Consider the following 21,256-nt stretch of genomic DNA (forward strand, 5'->3'; position numbering starts at 1 on the left):
AGAACTCAATCACAAGAGGAAAGTCGGAAAGAACTCAAATACATGGAGGCTAAAGAGCACCCTACTAAAGAATGAATGGGTCAACCAGGAAATTAAAGAAGAATTAAAAAAAATTCATGGAAACCAATGAAAATGAAAACACAACTGTTCAAAATCTTTGGGATACAGCAAAGGCAGTCCTGAGAGGAAAGTATATAGCAATACAAGCCTTTCTCAAGAAACAAGAAAGGTCTCAAATATACAACCTAACCCTACACCTAAAGGAGCTGGAGAAAGAACAGCAAGTAAGCCTAAACCCAGAAGAGAAATAATAAATATCAGAGCAGAAATCAATAAAATACAAACCAAAAAAAAAAAAAAAACAGTAGAACAGATCAACAAAACTAGGAGTTGGTTTGTTGAAAAAATTAACGTGATTGATAAACCCCTGGCCAGACTTATCAAAAGGAAAAGAGAAATGACCCAAATAAATAAAATCATGAATGAAAGAGGAGAGATCAAACAATTATAAGAACATACTATAAGCAACTATATGCCAGCAAATTAGATAATCTGGAAAAAATGGAGGCATTCCTAGAGATATATCAACTTCCAAAACTGAACCAGAAAGAAACAGAAAAGCTGAACAGACCTATAACGACTAAGGAAATTGAAGCAGTCGTTAAAAATCTCCCAACAAACAAGAGCCCAGGGCCAGATGGCTTCCTAGGGGAATTCTACCAAACATTTAAAGAATTAACACCTATTCTTCTGAAACTGTTCCAAAAATAGAAATGGAAGCAAGACTTCCAATCTCATTTTTAGGCCACCATTACCTTGATCCCCAAACCAGACAAAGAACCCATCAAAAAGGAGAATTACAGACCCGTATCCTTGATGAACATGGATGCAAAAACTCTCACCAAAATACTAGCCAATAGGATCCAAACAGTATATTAAAAGGATTATTCACCATGAACAAGTGGGATTTATCCCTGGGTTGCAAGGTTGGTTCAACATCCGTAAATCAATCAATGTGATACATTAATGAAAGAAAGAACAAGAACCACATGATCCTCTCAATAGATGCAGAAAAAGCATTTGACAAAGTACAGCATCCTTTCTTGATCAAAACTCTTCAGAGTATAGGGATAGAGGGTACATACCTCAATATCATAAAAGTCATCTATGAAAAACCCACAACGAATATCATTCTCAGTGGGGAAAAACTGAGAGCTTTCCCCCTAAGGTCAGGAACACGGCAGGGATGTCCACTATCAACACTGCTATTCAACATAGCATTAGAAGTCCTAGCCACAGCAATCAGACAACAAAAAGAAATAAAAGGCATCCAAAATGGCAAAGAAGAAGTCAAACTCTCACTCTTTGCAGATGATATGATACTGTATGTGGAAAACCCAAAAGACTCCACCCCAAAACTGATAGAACTCATACAGGAATTAAGTATAGTGGCATGATATAAAACCAATGCACAGAAATCAGTGGCATTCCTATACACCAACAACAAGACAGAAGAGAAATTAAGGAGTTGATCCCATTTACAATTGCACCCAAAACCATAAGATACCTAGGAATAAATCTAACCAAAGAGGCAAAGGATCTGTACTCAGAAAACTATAAAGTACTCATGAAAGAAATGGAAGAAGACACAAAGAAATGGAAAAACGTTCCATGCTCATGGATTGGAAGAACAAACATTGTGAAGATGTCAATGCTACCTAGAGCAATCTACACATTCAATGCAATCCCCATCCAAATACCATCCACTTTTTTCAAAGAAATGGAACAAATAATCCCAAAATTTGTATGGAACCAGAAGAGACCCCGAATAGCCAGAGGAATATTGAAAAAGAAAAGCAAAGCAGGCGGCATCACAATTCCATACTTCCAGCTCTATTACAAAGCTGTCATCATCAAGACAGTATGGTACTGGCACAAAAACAGACACATAGATCAATGGAACAGAATCGAGAGCCCAGAAATGAACCCTCAACTCTATGGTCAACTGATCTCTGACAAAGTGGGAAAGAATGTCCAGTGGAAAAAAGACAGTCTCTTCAACAAATGGTGCTGGGAAAATTGGACAGCCCCATGCAGAAGAATGAAACTGGACCATTTCCTTACACCACACACAAAAATAGACTCAAAATGTTCATTGAAAGATCTAAGTGTGAGACAGGAGTCGATCAACATCCTAACGGAGAACACAGGCAGCAAACTCTTCGACCTCAGCCACAGCAACTTCTTCCTAGAAACATCGTCAAAGGCAAGGGAAGCAAGGGCAAAAATGAACCAAAAAAAGCTTTTGCACAGCAAAAGAAAGAGTCAACAAAACCAAAAGACAACCGATAAAATGGGAGAAGATATTTGCCAATGACATATCAGATAAACAGCTAGTATCCAAAATCTATAAAGAACTTATCAAACTCAACACCCAAAGAACAAATAACCCAATCAAGAAATGGGCAGAAGACATTAACAGACTTTTTTCCAAAGAAGATATCCAAATGGCCAACAGACACATGAAAAAGTACTCAACATCGCTCGGCATCAGGGAAATTCACATCGAAACCTCAATGAGATATCACCTCACACCAGTCAGAATGGCTAAAATGAACAAGTCAGGAAACGAAAGATGTTGGCAGGGATGCAGAGAAAGGGGAACCCTCCTCCACTCTTGGTGGGAATGCAAGCTGGTGCAGCCACTCTGGAAAACAGTATGGAGGTTCCTCAAAAAGTTGAAAATAGAGCTACCATACGATCCGGCAATTGCACTACTGGATATTTACCCCAAAGATACAAATGTAGGGATCCGAAGGGGTACGTGCACCCCGCTGTTTATAGCAACAATGCCCACAATAGCCAAACTGTGGAAAGAGCCAAGATGTCCACCGACAGATGAATGGATAAAGAAGAGGTGGTATATATATACAATGGAATATTATGCAGCCATCAAAAGGAATGAAATCTTACCATTTGCAACGACGTGGACGGAAATGGAGGATATTATGCTGAGCGAAATAAGTCAATCAGAGAAAGACATGTATCATATGATCTCACTGATATCAGGAATTCTTAATCTCAGGAAACAAACTGAGGGTTGCTGGAATGGTGGGGGGTGGGAGGGGTGGGGTGGCTGGATGATAGACTTCAGGGAGGGTATGTGCTATGGTGAGCGCTGTGAATTGTGCAAGACTGTTGAATCACAGACCTGTACCTCTGAAACAAGTAATACATTTTATGTTAAAAAAAAAAAAAAGAAGAAGATAGGAAGGGAAGAATGAAGGGGGGAAATCGGAGAGGGAGACGAACCATGAGAGACTATGGACTCCGAGAAACAAACCGAGGGTTCTAGAGGGGAGGGGTTGGAGGGTGGGTTAGCCTGGTGATGGGTATTAAAGAGGGCACGTACTGCATGGAGCACTGGATGTTATACGCAAACAGTGAATCATGGAACACTACATGAAAAACTAATGATGTAATGTATGGTGATGAACGTAACATAATAATAAAAATAAATAAATAAATGAAATGTAAAAAAAATGCTGAATAAAAGTGATGAGAGCAAACATTCTTTCCTTTATCTTGTCTTGGGGGAAAGTGTAACTATGATATTAGCTGTAGGTTTTTCACATACTCTTGATCAGGCTGATCTTTCCTTCTATTCAGTTTCCTAAGAATTTCTACCATAACTTGGTGCTGACTTTTGCCAAAAATTTCCTGTATTTATTGAGGTGATCATATGAGTTTTCTCCTTAAACCTATGAATATAGTGAATTCCATTGGCTGACTTTAAAATGATACATCAATCTCACATCTTTCAGATAAACCCCATTCAGTCAAGATATATTAAATTCCATGTCCCTGGATTCAACGGCTAATATTTTATGGATTTCACATCTATGTTAACGAGGATTTTGGTCTATAGTTTTCTTCTCCTGTGTCTTTGCCTGATTTGGGTACAAGGGTAATGTCCTCATCTATTTTCTGAAATAGTCTACATAGACTGGTATTATTTTCATCCTTAAACTGTTTGACAAAATCCACCAGTGATCTGTGCCTAGAGTTTTCTTAAGGAAGGTTTTTAATGATCAATTTACTTTTTTAAAATGTTATAAATATATTCAAATGTATTTCTTAATATTAGTAATATGTATCCTCATTGTTGAAAGAACTGGCAAAAGCCATTCGTAACTCTCTACTAATGTGCTTTTAGGTCTGGAGGATCTACAGTAATGCCCCCACCTTCATTCCTAATGAAGTGTAAAAGAATTACCTTATGAAGATGAAGAATTATCCTATCATTGGTAATGTGTGTGGGGGGGGGGGGAGGTACTCTTAGATCAGCCTAGTCAGATTTCTATTAAATATGGAGAACAAACTGATGGTTACCAGAAGGAAGCTGGATGGGGGGATGGGTGAAATGGGTAAGGAGGAGTGGGAGATACAAGCTTCCAGTTATGGAATGAGTAAATCATGGAACTAAAAGTACAACATAGGGAATATAGTCAGTGATGTAATAGCGTTGTACGGTGATAGTAGCTACACTTGTGGTGAGCATACATAATGTATAAAGAAGATGAATCACTATACTGCACACCTGAAACTAATGCAATACTGTGCATCAACTATGCTCAAAAAAAATTTTTTTAAGAAAATTCATTGAAGTATACACTTAATGATTTGTGCCCTTTTCAGTATGTTAAACTTCAATAAAAAGGTGATAAACAAAACAAGACATTAACATAAAATAATTGTGATAAAAAATATCTGGTGAATTAAAAATGTAAATGGATAACCTAGAAAAAAATACCAGTATTTTTGCTTTCATTAGTTTTATTGTTTTTTATTTCACTCATTTCTGCATTTATCTTTATTTGCTTCCTTCCGCTTAGTTTGCATTTAAGTTGCTTAAGGTGGAAGTTTAGATCAATGGTTTTAAATCCTTTCTCTTCTAAAAGTAAGCATTTATAGCTCCATATTTACCTTTAATCACTGCTTTTCCTATGTCACAAATCTTGATATATGTGCTTTCATTATCATTCAACTCAAAATAGTTTCTAGATTTCCTCATCATTTCTTCTTTGGACCATGCATTATATTTAAAATGATGTTACTTAATTTCCAAATATTTAGGGGTTTCCCACACATCTTTTTGTTATTGATTTCTAAGTTAATTCCATCAGAGTCAGAGAACACATTCTCCCATTATACTTTTAAATCTGGAGGATCTTTAGTAATGGCTTCTTCATTCTTGATAAAAAATAAAAGAATCATCTCATGAAGATTAAGAATTACCCCATCATTGATCACTTTTTTAAAGATTTTATTTTTAAGTAATCTCTACATCCAACACAGGACTCGAACCTACAACCCCGAGATCAAGAGTGGCATATTCCACAAACCCAACCAAGAGGCACCCATCATTGATCACTTCTGTATGATATCAATACATTATAATTTATCAAGACTTTTTTGCCCAGCCAATGGTTTGTACTGCTAAATATTTCATATGCACTAAAATAAAATCTGTATTCTTCCACTGTTGTGAAGTACTTTATAAATTTATAACAGTAATATTATTATAGTTCAATTAAACCAATTAAGTCTAGTTATTGATAGTTTTCTTCAAATCTTTTATATTTTCATTGATCCTTTCTATTAATCACTAAGAGAAGACTACAGAAATCTCCAGTAATAATTTTGAATTTGTCTATTTCTACCCTCAGTTCTGCTCATTTTTGCTTGATATAATGAATATACACAAACACGGGATATTATCTCCTGGAAGAATTGATTCTCTTACCGTTATGTTCCTTTTACCTTCAGTAATATCCCTTATCCTAATGTCTGTTTTGTCTGATATTCAAACAACCACTTTTAAGCTTTTCAATAATTTCATAATATAGTTTTTTGCATACTTTTAACATAACCGTTGCTTTATTTATACAGTGCACATCTCCTAGACAGCCTAGTCAGGTCTTTTTTATCCATTCCGACAATCTCTGGCCTTTTAAATGGTGTATTTAAAACATTCACATTTAATGAAATATGACTGCGTTTACAATCTTCCTATTTGTTTTCAAACTATTTCAGTCTGGTAGCCTTTAGCAGTTATTTTTTTTTTTTTTTTTTTTTAATTCAATCTAGTTAACATATACTGTACTATTAGTTTCAGAGGTAGAATTTAGTGATTCATCAGCTACATATAACACCCAGTGCTCATTACATCAAGTACCCTCCTTAATGCCCATCACCCAATTACCCCATCTGCCCATACACCTCCCCTCCAGCAACCCTCCGTTTGTCTCCTATAGTTAAGAGTCTCTTATGGTTTGCCTCCCTCTCTGTTTTCATCTTATTTTATTTTGCCTTCCCTTCCCTATGTCCATCTTCTTTGTTTCTTAAATTTCACATATGAGTGAATGCATATGGTATTTGTCTTTCTCTGACTTATTTCACTTAGCATAATACCCTCTAGTTCCATCAATGTCACTGCAAATGGCAAGATTTCATTCTTTCTGATGGCAGAGTAATATTCCTGTGTGTGTGTGTGTGTGTGTGCGTGTGTGTGTGTGTATATATATATATATATATATATATATATATATATATCCCATCTCTTCTTTATTCATTCATCTGTCGATGAACATCTGGGCTCTTTCCATAGCTTGGCTATTGTGGACACTGCTGTGACAAACACTGGGGCACATGTGCCCCTTCGAATCGCTGTTTGTATCCTTTGGATAAATACCTAGTAGTGCTGGATGATAGGGTAGTTCTATTTTTAACTTTTTGAGAAACCTCCATACCGTTCTCCAGCGTGGCTACACCATTTCCATTCCCGCCAACAGTGTAAGAGGGTTCCCCTTTCTCTGCATCCTCACCAACATCTGTTGTTTCCTGAGCTGTTCATTTTGGCCATTCTGACAGGCCTAAGGTGGTATCTCACTGTAGCTTTGATTTGTATTTCCCTGATACCGAGTGATGTTGAGCATTTTCTCATGTGTCAGTTGGTCATCTGAATGTCTTCTTTGGAGAAATGTCTGTTCATGTCTTCTGCCCATTTCTTGACTGGATTTTTTTTGGGGGGGTGTTGAGTTTGTACTATGAAAACTATAAAACACTTGTGAAAGAAATTAAAGAAGACACAAAGAAATGGAAAAACATTCCATGCTCATGGTTAGAAGAATAAACATTGCTAAAATGTCTATGCTACCCAAAGCAATCTACACATTCAATGCAATCCCTCTCAAAATACAACCAGCATTTTTCACAGAGTTGGAACAAATAATCCTAAAATTTGTATGGAACCAGAAAAGACCCCAAATGGCCAAAGGAATGCTGAAAAGAAAACCAAAGCTGGAGGCATCACAATTCCAGACTTCAAGCTGTATTACAAAGCTGTAATCATCAAGACAGTATGGTACTGGCACAAAGACACATAGATCAATGGAACAGAGTAGGTAACACAGAAATGGACTCTCAACTCTATGGTCAACTAATCTTCAACAAAGCAGGAAAGAATATCCAATGGAAAAAACATAGTCTCTTCAATAAATGGTGCTGGAAAATTGGACAGCCACACGCAGAATAAAGAAACTGGACCACTGTCTTACACCATACACAAAAATAAATTCAAAATGGATGAAAGACCTAAATGTGCGACAGGAAACCATCAAAATCCTAGAGAAGAACACAGGCAACAACCTCTTTGACATTGGCCATAGCAAATTCTGGCTAGACACGTCTCCAAAGGCAAAGGAAACAAAAGCAAAAATGAACTATTGTGACTTAATCAAATAAAAAGCTTTTGCACAGCAAAAGGAAACAATCAACAAAACTAAAAGGCAACCTAGAGAATGGGCAAAGACATTTCAAATGACTTATCAGATAAAGGGCTAGTATCCAAAATTTATAAAGAATTTAGCAGTTATTCTTGATTTTGCTATTCTCGCATAGTGTTTGACTGTTTAAGGGTATTTTTATAAACCTGGGACATCCTCCACTTTTATTTACTTGGGTGTTATCTCTCCCACATAATCTATTCGCCCTTGTCATATCTCCTACTTGTCATGTAGCTGCATCTCATTCTAGCTTCTATGTCATCTTTTAAATGCTCTCTATATTTTACTGTGATGATTTGCTCTAATCTACCTCCTATTTCATTTTTTTTTAACTATGTAGCTTTCTAATTTACTCATCTATTCAGTTTTTTTTCTTTCAGGACTTTCTTTCAGATTCTTTTTATTTTTTTATTTAAATATTTTATTTATTTATTTTTTAAGTAGGCTCCACATGCAATGTGGGGCTTGAACTCATGACCCTTAGATCAAGAGTTGTATGCTCTACCAACTAAGCCAGTCAGGCACCCACGGATTCTTTTTAAAAATCCATTCTATATTTGTCACTATACTGTTTCTATCTTATGAATTCTATTCTCTGTTGCTTCACATATTTTAAACATCCATTTCAAAGTCTCTTTGAGATTGTTATCAATTCTCAAGTTCTTAGTTCTTCAGTTTTTGCATCTGCTGACTGTGATTGTGGCTTCTCTGTGGCATGTAATTTCTGACATTAAGTTCATCTTCAGCAGGATTCATTTTCATGCTTTGGGTTTTTGTGGTGTCCTTACAAAGTGTCTCTTGCATTTACCTTGGCTGAAACTTTAAGCATTTCATTAGTTCTGGACCAGTTCTTATTTGTCTTATTCTTATTTCTTATTTAAATTCAGAGACACCTTTTGATACAATCTTGTAGTTCCAGTTTTTTGAGGATGATGCCTTTTCCACCAATGTTCCTAAGTCAAACTCCCTTTCTTTACCACATCCCTGAATCTATGGGTAGAATTTTACCAGATATTATTTCAGAGACAGACACCAGGCTTTTACAACTTCTTGCTTATACAGGTCTAAGGTCTTAGCCTTCAACTACAGGCATGAGATCAGCATCCAGCAATAATGTTATCTATATGAAGTTCAAAAGCCCATTTGAGTTCAGCAACTGGCCACTCCAAAGGCAGTGATTTCCCTTTTGAGTTCTAGTATCTGAGAACTTTGCTTTCTTGCTCTCTAGTTTGAACATGTTTAATTTTTTGTTGTTATTGCTGTTTTATTTTGTTGGTTTCATTAAGCATTAACAGAGAGGGTCTTTAGCTCAGTCTTTCACACTATTTACAAGTCTATCATTCACCATTTTTCTTTCCTTTTTATAATAAAATTTCTTGAACATAAAAAGAAAAACATTCCATACTCTGGTATACCCCTCCACCCACATTTAACAATTTTATTATTTGTCATAAATATTTCAAATCCATTTTTTAAGTGAGAAAAATTTAGATGCTTTAAGTCCCTAATCTTTCTCTATTTTATAGCCTTTCCTTCTTCCTTCCCCAACAGTCTGAGAGTTACACCACCATGTTTTATATTTTTACATTATATATATGAATTCAGATACAATAGAATATCATTTTGTGTTTTTAAAGTCTAGATAAATCTTACCAATCTGAATCTATACTTCAGTACATTTTATAAAAAACAACAGTATGTTTTCTGGTATAGATATATTTTAAATATGTAAACTTAATGGGTTGTAAGACATTCACACCTTCAATTTTTCCTGGTTTATCAGATTTTTCCTCTAAATCTTCATATTAGTTTGTATGACCAGCAGATTTTAATGAAAAATGTATCCCCAACTACTCAGCATGGTGCCTAGCACATAGATGTTAAATAAATGAATAAATTAATGAAGAGAAAAAAATTGACTATCTTATGGCTGCATGTAATGTCACCTTTTTGGTTTCATGTATTTTTTTCAGTGCATGTACTATATTGTCATCATATCTATACCATTGCATTAGGTCTGATTTGACACAGTGGGGTCTATTTCAGATGATACATGTATGAGTATACACTTTTATTTTAAATTTTCAAATTTTAGTTTTTTGATTTTTAAAAAATTCTAAGTTTGCAAATGTACTCATACTGCCTTTCAATTGCTTTCCTCTCTCCATTAAGTGACTGGGTAAGAGGAAAATATTCAAATTTTATACAGCACTAAGTTTTTGAAAAATTTGTCACTTTTTTAAAAAAGGTAAGTGGTATAGAGAGATTTTAAACATTACTAAAGTGATTTTCTATTTAAACTCAAGGGTCAATTTTTCTTTTAAAGAAATAATGTCAGGGCACCTGGGTGGCTCAGTCAGTTAAGCGTCTGCCTTCTGCTCAGGTCATGGTGCCAGAATCCTGGGATACAGCCGCACACTGGGCTCCCTGCTCAGTGGGGAGTCTGCTTCTCCCCATCCCTCTGCCCCCCACCCACCTGTGCACGCACGCTCTCTCTCTCTCTCAAATGAATAAAATCTTAAAAAAAAAAGAAATAATGTCAAACAAAGGTCAAAAGTTTCCTTAGCAACCAGATAAACAAATTCCTAACACAACATATTGAAATAGACTTTGTTTAATTATTAAAACAACTCTCTCCCTATATTATTTTTCTCTCATCTTAATGCATATTATATTAAAATTATAATTTTATAATTATCTTATTTGTATGAGTGCTTTGAGAATATCATCAAGGAGGTAATGCCTACGTTGACAAGACTGATTGTAACTCTGAGGTTATGGCCTTTGTGACCATCTCAGGCTGGCACAGGGACAACACGCTGACTACCAGCAGCAAGACACACAGGTTCAAAGATTGGAGGACCACAAGGAAAAACGGGAATGTGGCAAGCATGACACTGCTAGATGTGCTGGACTCCATTATCTCTTCCCCCCACCCCCCAAGCCTGACCTACCAACATGCCCTTGCAGGTCATCTACAAGACTGGGGGCATCAACACCAAGCCCATGGGCTGAGTGGAATCAGCCTTTGTCAAGTATAGATTGGTAGTGACCTTTGCCCCCTGCAACATCACTCACAGAGGTCAAGTCTCTAGAGATGCATGCACCACAGGCCCTGCCCAACTACAGCATGGGCATCAACATGAAAAGCACTTCAGTGAAGAACATCAGGTGGGACAACAGGCTGCAAGAAACAGCCTGCCTTGGGTACCTTTGTCTCTCAGGTAACCATTCTCAACCACTCCTGCCGTATCACAACCACTCCTGTCACATCACAGTACTGCCACATGGCCCATATCACCTGCAAGTTTGCTGAGTTGTAGAAGATGACTAACTGCAGCTCAGGCAAGAAGCCTGAAGACAACTCAAAGCTCTTAAGTATGAGGGGGCGCCTGGGTGGCTCAGTCGGTTAAGCGACTGCCTTCGGCTCAGGTCATGATCCTGGAGTCCCGGGATCGAGTCCCACATCGGGCTTCCTGCTCGGCAGGGAGTCTGCTTCTCCCTCTGACCCTCCTCCCTCTCATGCTCTCTATCTCTCATTCTCTCTCTCTCAAATAAATAAATAAAATCTTTAAAAAAAAAAAAAAAGCTCTTAAGTATGAGGACCCAGCTGGAAAGCTTCTCATACTGCCTGCCCCTTAGTCACTTTGCTGTGTATGACATGAGGCAAACAACGGCCACTGGGGTCATCAAGGCCATGGAGAAAAAGAAAGACAGCTGATGCTAACAAAGTCACCAACGTGGCCCTGAAAGCAGCCAGTGAGTGTGTGACAGCTATTTTAAGTCCTTCAAGACTTGGAGCCTTATGTAAGTACTGTTTACAAAGCAGTGGGTACCCATTCTCAAGCACAAGATCATCACTACGTGCAATCTTTCAGAAGCACACTAGAAGTGACCAAAAAAGCAAAAGTTTAATTAAAGATGTCAAAATGAACAACATGTATGGCTTTCCTTAAAAACAAACAGAATTTCTTCAAACACACACAAATACATACTGACAAATACATATATTGCTATCTAGTTCATATCTCCCACTCAAACACTCAAACAAATTCTTTAACAATAGCACCCATCCCTGATTAGCATTAACCACAGCTTTAAACAAAAAATGATAAAAACAGGGCACCTGGATGGCTCAGTCAGTTAAGCAGCTGCCTTTGGCTCGGGTCATGATCCCAGGGTCCTGGGGTTGAGCCCCACATCGGACTCCCTGCTCAGCGAGAAGCCTGCTTCTCCCTCTCCCACTTCCCCTGCTTGTGTTCCCTCTCTCACTGTGTCTCTATCTGTCAAATAAATAAATAAAATCTTTTTAAAAAAAAATCAATCCTTCCTTACAGCAAAAGATAAAACCTTGAGCAGACTGAAGACATGAAGTTTGCCATGGCCTCCAAGTGAGCTCTTACAAATCACTGGCTTCAGAACTGCAAATAGTTAAGATCACAGGCAGAAGTTATAGCTATTCCTATAATCACTTATTTCCTGAAAGCAAAGACCTTTCTTCTCTAACCCAGCCAAAGATTTCATTAGCATCTAATTCTCTGTATCAAACCCCTTCCTGCTTAAAATGCCTAGAGGTCTACTTGTTATCTTTTTTACCATATTCTGATTAAGACAACAAAATGGGTCTTCCTTTTCAAATGACATTGAGTGACAGTTGTATGAAAAGCAAAAGAGCTTAAGTATAGTAAGCAGTATCCTGTCTTTTAAATTCTAATTTTGAAAAAACCATTCACCCAAGTCCCCCTTTAATTATCACCACCACTACTTCTTTTCCTCTCAAGAACAAATGGGTTGGGGAGCCTGAGTGGCTCAGTTGGTTAAGCGACTGCCTTCGGCTCAGGTCATGATCCTGGAGTCCCGGGATCGAGTCCCACATCGGGCTCCCTGCTCAGCAGGGAGTCTGCTTCTCCCTCTGACCCTCCCCCTCTCATGCTCTCTCTATCTCATTCTCTCTCTCAAATAAATAAAAAAAATAAAATCTTTTAAAAAAAAAAGAACAAATGGGTTTTTTTGTTTTGTAGGTTTTTTTTAAACAATGAAAATGACCCAACCACTGTCGTGAAAAAGCTCACTGTCTAGCAGGGCAAATACACATGTAAACAAACAAAACTATAAGAGGATATCCGATCCAACAGTCACACTACTAGGTATTCACCCAAAGAATACAAAAATACTAATTCAAAGGGATACATACACACCGATGTTTATAGCAGCATTATCAACAATAGCTAAATTATGGGGGTGCCTGGGTGGCTCAAATGGTTAAGCGTCTGCCTTCGGCTCAGGTCATGTCCTGGGCTCGAGCCCCACATCAAGCACCCTGCTAAGCAGGGAGCCTGCTTCTCCCTCTCCCTCTGCCTGCCGCTCCCCCTGCTTGTACTCTCTCTGTCAAATAAAAAATAAAAAATCTTAAAAAAAAAAATAGCTAAATTATGGAAACAGCCCAAGTGTCCACTGACTGATGAATGGATAAAGAAGATGTGGTATATATACAATGGAACACTACTCGGCCATCAAAAAGAATGAAATCTTGCCGTTTGCAAAGACATGGATGGAGCTAGAGAGTATTATGCTAAGCAAATAAGTCAGAGATAGTCAAATACCATATGATTTCACCCATGTGTGGAATTTAAGAAACAAATAAACAAAGGGGAAAAAAGAAAGGCAAACCAAGAAACAAACTCTTAACTATAGAAAACTGATGGTTATCAGAAGGGAGGTGATTGGGAAATGGGTTAAATAGGTGATGGGGATCAAGGAGTGCCCTTATTGTGATGGGCACCAGATATATGGAAGTGCTGAATCACTATATCGTACACCTGAAATTAATATTACACATAAAAACTTCAAAAAAAAACTTTAACAGTATGCAAAATGTGTAAAAGAATTTTTAAAAGAGAGTAAATGACTCAGAGAGAATCAAAGAACTAAAGTAGTCCTTGAATAGGCTTTTGAAAGATGAAATGGGAGTTTCCAGGCAGAAAAAAGGTAGAGAATACTCTGTACAGAGAAAGCATCATGGATGCGTGAAATTATGGTATGTTTTGGGGGAAGTAGATCAAAATCAAGAACAATGCATCTACATCTTAGTTTCTAATACTATTACTAATACTATTCCCCCAGGGTTCCTTGGAGTAATGTCTGATTCTAGGATTGGGGCAGGCAATATTGAAGATTAGCCTGGAACACCCTGCAGTGCCAGAGAGCATGTAAGTGTTCAAATACAAAACACACACACAATGATAAGGATATGTAAGAAGGATGCAGTCGTTCACTGAAAGACCATAGTCAAAACTGGGACATTCAAGCAACAAAATAAAGTTACTGGATTATAACCCGAAGTATAAAATAAATATCCATGAGTTCTGATACACACACACATGCACAAATAAGAGACAAACCCGCCATGTACAATTCCAAATAATTTATGTAGATACTCAGCCTTCACAAAGACGGAGTGTTACTCCTTACTCCCTAAGTGTGGGATGCACATAACGACTCCCTTCCAAAGAGTACAGTATATAAATGGGAGGGAGGGAGTAACTTTACAATGGAAAAACTTAAACTTTATCCCAGCCAGGTGGTCAAGATCAGTGTCAACAATGCTGTCATGTGAAGAAAATGGTAATCTATCTCTGTGGTTTTCCTCCCAAAAAACCATTATTCCAGTCTAATCATGAGAAAAACATCAGACAAATCCTAACTGAAGGACAACCTGACAATACTCTTGAAAATCGTCAAAATCATCAAAAACAAGGAATGCTTGAGAAACTATCACAGCAAGAGGAACCTAAGCAGACAACTACATGTAATGCAGTATCCTTTATAAAATCCTGAACAGAAAAGAACATCAAGTAAAAATATTATACATTATGTAATATCTAGGTTCTAAATGTTCTACTAGTTACATTTATATCGACTTTATATTGAATTTAACAGTTTGGTTTTGAAAGCACCTTCCAGGCCTGGAAGGAATGCTTCCTCATTCCAATTAGCTGTTTTCCCCCTTCAGTTTATTGATGACTAACAAAAATGGCTATGCTCTGTGGACAAAATTAACTTAATAAATCAAGTATAAAAGTTGCTTTGGTGAATTATAAATGCTGTAAATTAATAATCAAAGTTATCTGCCTCCCTAAGTGTTACACAAGGAACTAAATTATCATTCAAAAGCCCAAGAAACCAATAAAAGGCTAGGATTCTAGTCAAATTATTCACAGCCTTTTGAGTCAGATATAGAGGTGTCTGTTCCAGGTGGTTTCTTCTCTTTCACCCTAAGACCTAGAGATAAGATATAAAAGTTAACTATCAACAAACTCAACTGACATAATTCTCAAACTAGGGAAATGAGGCCAATGGAGAACACTCAAAATCATTTGGAACTCCCAGCATAAAACTCTTACCCATTCAGAGCAAACAAGTTATTTATTGTAAGCCAAGCAACTTACATTATCTCATTAAATCTTCTCAACAACCCTAAAAAGTGGATACCGTTATATCCATCTTAACAATGAGAAACATGTTTCAAGGAGGTTAAGATAGTAAATGTTATGTTCTGTATTCTTTACCACAATTTTTTAAATTCCAGGGGGAATAGTGGCAATGGTACACGTCAGATTTAAGAGACATTTCTATTCACAGTTTACACAAATTGAACCCAATACTTTTGAGGCAAATGTAAGATTTTCAGGATGTGCTGTCCATTGGTTAGAAACATGGGTCTAGAATTTTATTTTTGATAGTCATCATATGGGTCGTAAGTGAAGCCACTGGCATGGATGATATTACCCAAGTGGGAGGGCTGAGAGAATGGTATTAGTTTCCTATTACTCCCATAACAAATTACCACAAAACTTAGTAGCTTAAGGCAACACAAATTTATTACCTTATAATACTGGAGGTCAGATGTCCTAAAAAAGGTGTCAACAGGGCTGCTTCACTTATGGAGGCTTTGAGAAAAAATGTTTACTGGCTTCTGGAAGCTACAGGCTTCTGGAGGCTGTCCTCAATCTTCGGAGCCTGGTCTTGCATTACAAACCCTTTCATCTCTGATTTTGTTGTCAAGTCACCTTCTCTCTAAATTTGACCCTCTTGCCAAACCCATATAAGGACCCTTGTGATTATACTGGGGCCATCTGGATAATGCAGCATAATTTCTCCATCTAAACATCCTTAACTTAATCATCTTCAAAGTAGCTTTTGTCATGTAAGGAAACATATTGATAAATTCTTGAGATTGGGATATGAACATCATTAGGGAGCCATTATTCTTCCTATCACAAGAACCCAGAGGAAAATTTAAGATGAAAGACATTTTAAAGGCTTCCTTGTTTACTGTAACAGAACTACCATTCTCCCACTCATTCAGACATAAACTTTAATCATCTTTCAGTCACTCCTTCATAACTTCTAATCCCTTTCCTATTCAGTCACCTAATTTTGATCACTGTACCTTAGGGATTTTTTTTTTAATTCATATCTATTCCACTCCATGTCACTAGACTCATTTAGATTCTCAGTACCAAATATCTGAAATATTATAATAGTGTTATAGTACTCTCTGTGTGTTTTGTATTTTCCTCTTTTGATCCATTCTACCCACCAATATCAGATTAATCTTTGTAAAAGACTGTTTTAACCATTTCACTTCTATTGAAAAATCTTCCATGGGGGTGCCTGGGTGGCTCAGTTGGTTAAGCCTTCAGCTCAGGTCATAATCCCAGGGTCCTGGGATCGAGCACTGCATTAGGCTCCCTGCTCAGCAGGGAGTCTGCTTCTTCCTCTGAGCCTCCCCTCTGATTGTACTCCCTCTCTGGCTCTCTCTCTCTCTCTCAAATAAATAAATAAAATCTTTTTTTTAAAAATCTTAAAAAAAAAAAAAAGGAAGAAAAAAAGAAAAATCTTCCATAGTATTCAAAGCCTATCTATAGTCTGGCCTCTGCAAACCTAATCCACTTGACTATACAGTTAATTTTGTCTCCCAACATATGACATACATATGAACCCTATGATTCCCATTTTGATTTTCCTATCTGTATTCTTGTCTATTCCTTCCTTCCTTAACCTTATCTTTAAGACTGAGCTATCATTTGTCCATCACTGTGTAGCTCTCTTCCTAACTTCTACAGTATTTAGAATATACATGACACCTGACAATTAGTATATGCAACATTATAAACTTTTTTCTATGTATACAGCACGGTGGTTTCAGATGCTGTTTTCTCAAATTAAATTTTCCCAACCAGTTCTCTTTCCCCTTTCAATTGCCAACTGAGATTATCTTGTTTGACTATTACTAAACTACTCAACAGATAGAGATCTTGTTTTACCCCCGAGCGGTAATCCGAGGTAATGCAGCTAAAAATGGAGAAAGAAGCAGAAAAAAGGATGGCAAATCTCAAAAAGAGTATGAGGTAGTCTGAATCTACATTCTTTGACAGGCAAGAAAATGTGATTTTCATATATGTTGCATGACCATCTCTGTGGATAGCTGGGGCTTCAGCCACCATACTGAAACCTCTTTCCTAGAGGACTGCCCAACTGAACAGGAGTACTCTAGCTTCAAGATGCTTCAGGATATAATGCTGGTAATGGGACCTGGGCTATAAAAAGACCTGTATAATATATACAGTAACTGAGGACCTGTCCTACTTCTGAGAAAAATCTCAAGGGATGAGACTACAATCATAGCTATTACTCAAAGAAGAAAGTAGGGCACATCTTAGGGCCTATGACACCAAAAAGAGGGAGCACTTGGTGAGTTAATTTGATTTGACATGATGATGGAAGGGCTTATACAAGTGCAATCATATTTTGGCTATTCTTTCTCTTTCATATATTGTTTTTTCTGTTACTGGTATTGTTGTTGGAGGTATCAGTAATTACACTAAACCAATGATTATCAAAAGAAACTTAGTATTTCTCAGTCATACAGAAATGAGGCTATCATACTTGCCACATGGTATGTTGTGCAAAGAATCTGACAAGGTGAGGAGCCTATACAGTTAGTTTTTATTCACCTAGTGATTTAGAATTAGGAGATAATGGTGCCTGCCACTTGTGAATGGAGCTTTTTCAGTTTTCCCCTACTCCTCTGATGAGTGTGTCAGAAGGCAAAAAAATTACTACACATTTGTAACCAAGTAATTTATCCTGGAAAATGTCCCATGTCCACTTGAGAAGAATATATATTTTGTTGCTTTTTGGATGGACTGTTCTGTACTGTTAGGTCCATCTTCTAATATGTTAACTTTAAAGGCCAATGTTTGTCTAAATAGTCTATCCATTGACAAAGCAGGGTATTAAAGTCCCCTACTATTATTGCATTGTTGTCTATTTCTCCCTTTAGGCCTGTTAATATTTGCGTTATATATTTAGGTGCCCCTATGTTAGGTGATAAGTATCTACAAATATTATATTCTCTTGTCAGATTCATGCCTTTATTATTATATAATGACCTTCTTTGTGTCTTCTTAAAGTCTTTGTCGTGGATTCTATACCCCAGCTTTCTGTTTCCATTGCATGGAATATCTTTTTCTATCCCTTCACTTTCAGTCTGTGTGTGTCCCTAAAGCTGAAGTGAGTCTCTTGTAGGCAGCATATAGTTGGGTCTTGTTTTTGTATCCACTCAGCAACTCTGTCTTTTGATTGGAGAATTTAGTCCATTTACATTTAAAGTAATTATTCAGGTATAGACTTACTGCCATTTTGTTAATTATCTTCTGGCTATTTTGTAATCCTTTTGTTCATTTCTTCTTCTCTTGCTCTCTTCCTTCCTGATTTGATGATCTTCTCTAGTGGTGTACTTAGATTCCTTTCTATTTTTTGTGTATCTACTATAAATTTGTGCTTTATGGTTACCATGAGGCTTACATAAAACATATTTGTAACAGTCTATTTTAAGTTGATAACAACTTAAGTTTGAATGCATTCTAAAGTTCTACATTTTTACTCTTCCCCTCCTACATTTTGTTTTTAATGTCATAATTTATATCTTTTAACCTTGTGTTTCCATTAAAAAAAACTGCTGCTAGTTATTTTTACTGTTTTTGTCTTTTTAATTTTCATATTAGATTTATAAATGATTAATCCACCACCATTACACATTAGATTATCCTGAATTTAATCATATATTTACCTTTACTGATGAGTTTTATGCTTTCATTTGTTTTCCTATACTAATTAACTATCATTTCAGCTTAAAGAAGTTCCTTTAGGAGTGGAGCCTGAGGTTCCTGAGGCCTATGAGATGGACAGCCAGATTCCTTTTGATGACTACCCCTGGGTCTTCCTGCCTGCCTATGAGAATCCCCCAGCATAGATTCTGCCTCTTGAGAGGGTGTATCACCCAGACTACAAAGAGTTGACCCAGTTTCTGCCCCGAATTGTCACACTGAAGAAGCCCCCTGGAGCTCAGTTGGGATTTAATATCCGAGGAGGAAAGCCCTCCCAGCTAGGCATCTTTATCTCCAAGGTGATTCCTGACTCGGATGCACATCGGACTTCAGGAAGGGGACCAAGTCCTAGCTGTGAATGATGTGGATTTCCAAGACACTGAGCACAGCAAGGCTATTGAGATCCTGAAGACTGCCTGCGAAATCAGCATGTGTGTCCACTTCTTTCCCTACAATTATCATCGTCAAGAAGAGAGGACTGTACACTAAAGAGCTGCAGCCCATAGCCCTCCACATGGCATCTTCTAGGACAAGCTGGTTAGGCCTCAGGGAAGCCTCTTGGGAACCTCAACTCTCGGCCCCACCCTAGCAGAGCTGCATGGGGAGGATGGGGACACAGTGAGGCCCTGCCACCAAGCCAGCTAGCCAAATGCATTACCAAAACTGTACTGCACTTCTTGTTCCCTCGTTCTGTAGGTGAGCTTCATTCCCTGAAATGGGAAAGATGGAGATACCTAGGTATAGCCTGTGGAGAGCCCAGCGAGAAAAGGCAACTGACGTTTATTGAACACCACACGCTAGCGAATTACACATGTCGTATCATTTTCATCAGAGTCTAGAAACCAATAGCAAAAAGGATCCTGGGGACCTTCCATCTCATCCCATCATTGTATTACCAGTCTCATACACTCCAGAGACTCCCTGGGACTGTTTCTCTCCCTCCTCCTCCTATCCTCTCCCCAAAAAAGTAAATGGCAATGCTGGGGGGACAAAAAAATAAGTTCCTTTAACATTTCTTGTAAGGCCAATCTATTGGTGATGAAATCCTTCATCTTTTGTTGTCTGAGAAACTCTTTATCTCTTCTTCAATTCTGAAGAACAGTTGTGCCAGGCAGAGTATTACTAGTTGGCAGTTTTTCTTTCACCACTTTGAATATACCATGCCACTCACTTCTGGCCTACAAAGTACCTGCTGAAAAATCTGCTTACAGTCCTATGGGGGGAGGGGTGTCCTTTGTATATAACAAGTTGTTTTTCTCTTTTTACTTTTAAGATTCTCTCCTTATCTTTAACTTTGGCAATCTGATTATTATGTATCTTGGTGTGGGTCTCTTTGGATTATCTTATTTAAAACTCTCTCGGTCTGGATGTCTGTTTCCCACCCCAAGTCTGGGAAGTTTATAGCCACTATGTATTTTTTGTTAACATTTTTCATTTATTTATTTATTTGGGGGGGAGAGAGAATGAGAGAGAAAGAGAGCACAAGCAGGGGAGAGGAACAGACGGAGAGGGAGAAGCAGACTCCCCACTGAGCAAGGAGCCTGATGTAGGACTCAATCCCAGGACCTCATTATCATGACCCAAGCTGAAGGCAGACGCCTAATCAACTGAGCCACCTAGGTGACCCTTTTAGCCACTATTTCTTCAAATAACTTTTCTGCCCCTTTCTCTCTTCTCTGAGAAACTTCAAAATGTAAATATTGATTTGATGTTGTCCCATAAGTTCCTTATCTTCACTTTTTCATTCTTTGTCCTTTTTGACCCTCTAACTCGATGAATCCACTGCCCTGTCATCAAGTTTGCTGCTCTCTATCTTCTACTTCATCTAGTCCATTTCTGAACACCTCTATTGAATTTTTCAGTTCAATTGTTGTATTCTTTGGCTCTTCTGATATCTCTTTGGTACTTTATTATATTTTCTATCTCTTTGCTGAAATCCTCACTTTGCCATGCATTGCTGTCCTGACCTCAGTGAGCATCTCTATGACCATTATTTTGAACTTTAACAAAAATATTTTTTAAAGATTTTATTTGAGAGATCGTGTGCATGCGTGGACATGAGTGGGGGGGAGGGGCAAAGGGAGAGGGAGAAACAGACTCCCCACTGAGCAGTGAACCCGACAACACAGGGCTCAATCCCAAGACCCTGAAATCATGACCTGAGCTGAACGCAGATGCTTAATCAACTGAGCCACCCACCCAGGCACCCCTATTTTGAACTCTTTATCAGATAAA

General features: G+C 37.6%; 1 protein-coding gene and 1 pseudogene across 5 annotated transcripts in view; one reads left to right on the plus strand and one right to left on the minus strand.

Annotated features, from left to right (window-relative positions):
* Positions 1–21,256, minus strand: part of FAF1 (Fas associated factor 1) — a 489,041-nt gene that overhangs the window by 421,095 nt on the left and 46,690 nt on the right. The gene's annotated exons all lie outside the window — the stretch shown is intronic.
* LOC113939226 lies at positions 19,096–19,510 on the plus strand (annotated as a pseudogene).

The sequence above is a fragment of the Zalophus californianus genome, chromosome 4 (assembly GCF_009762305.2).
Source record: "Zalophus californianus isolate mZalCal1 chromosome 4, mZalCal1.pri.v2, whole genome shotgun sequence".
Classification (NCBI taxonomy): domain Eukaryota; kingdom Metazoa; phylum Chordata; class Mammalia; order Carnivora; family Otariidae; genus Zalophus; species Zalophus californianus.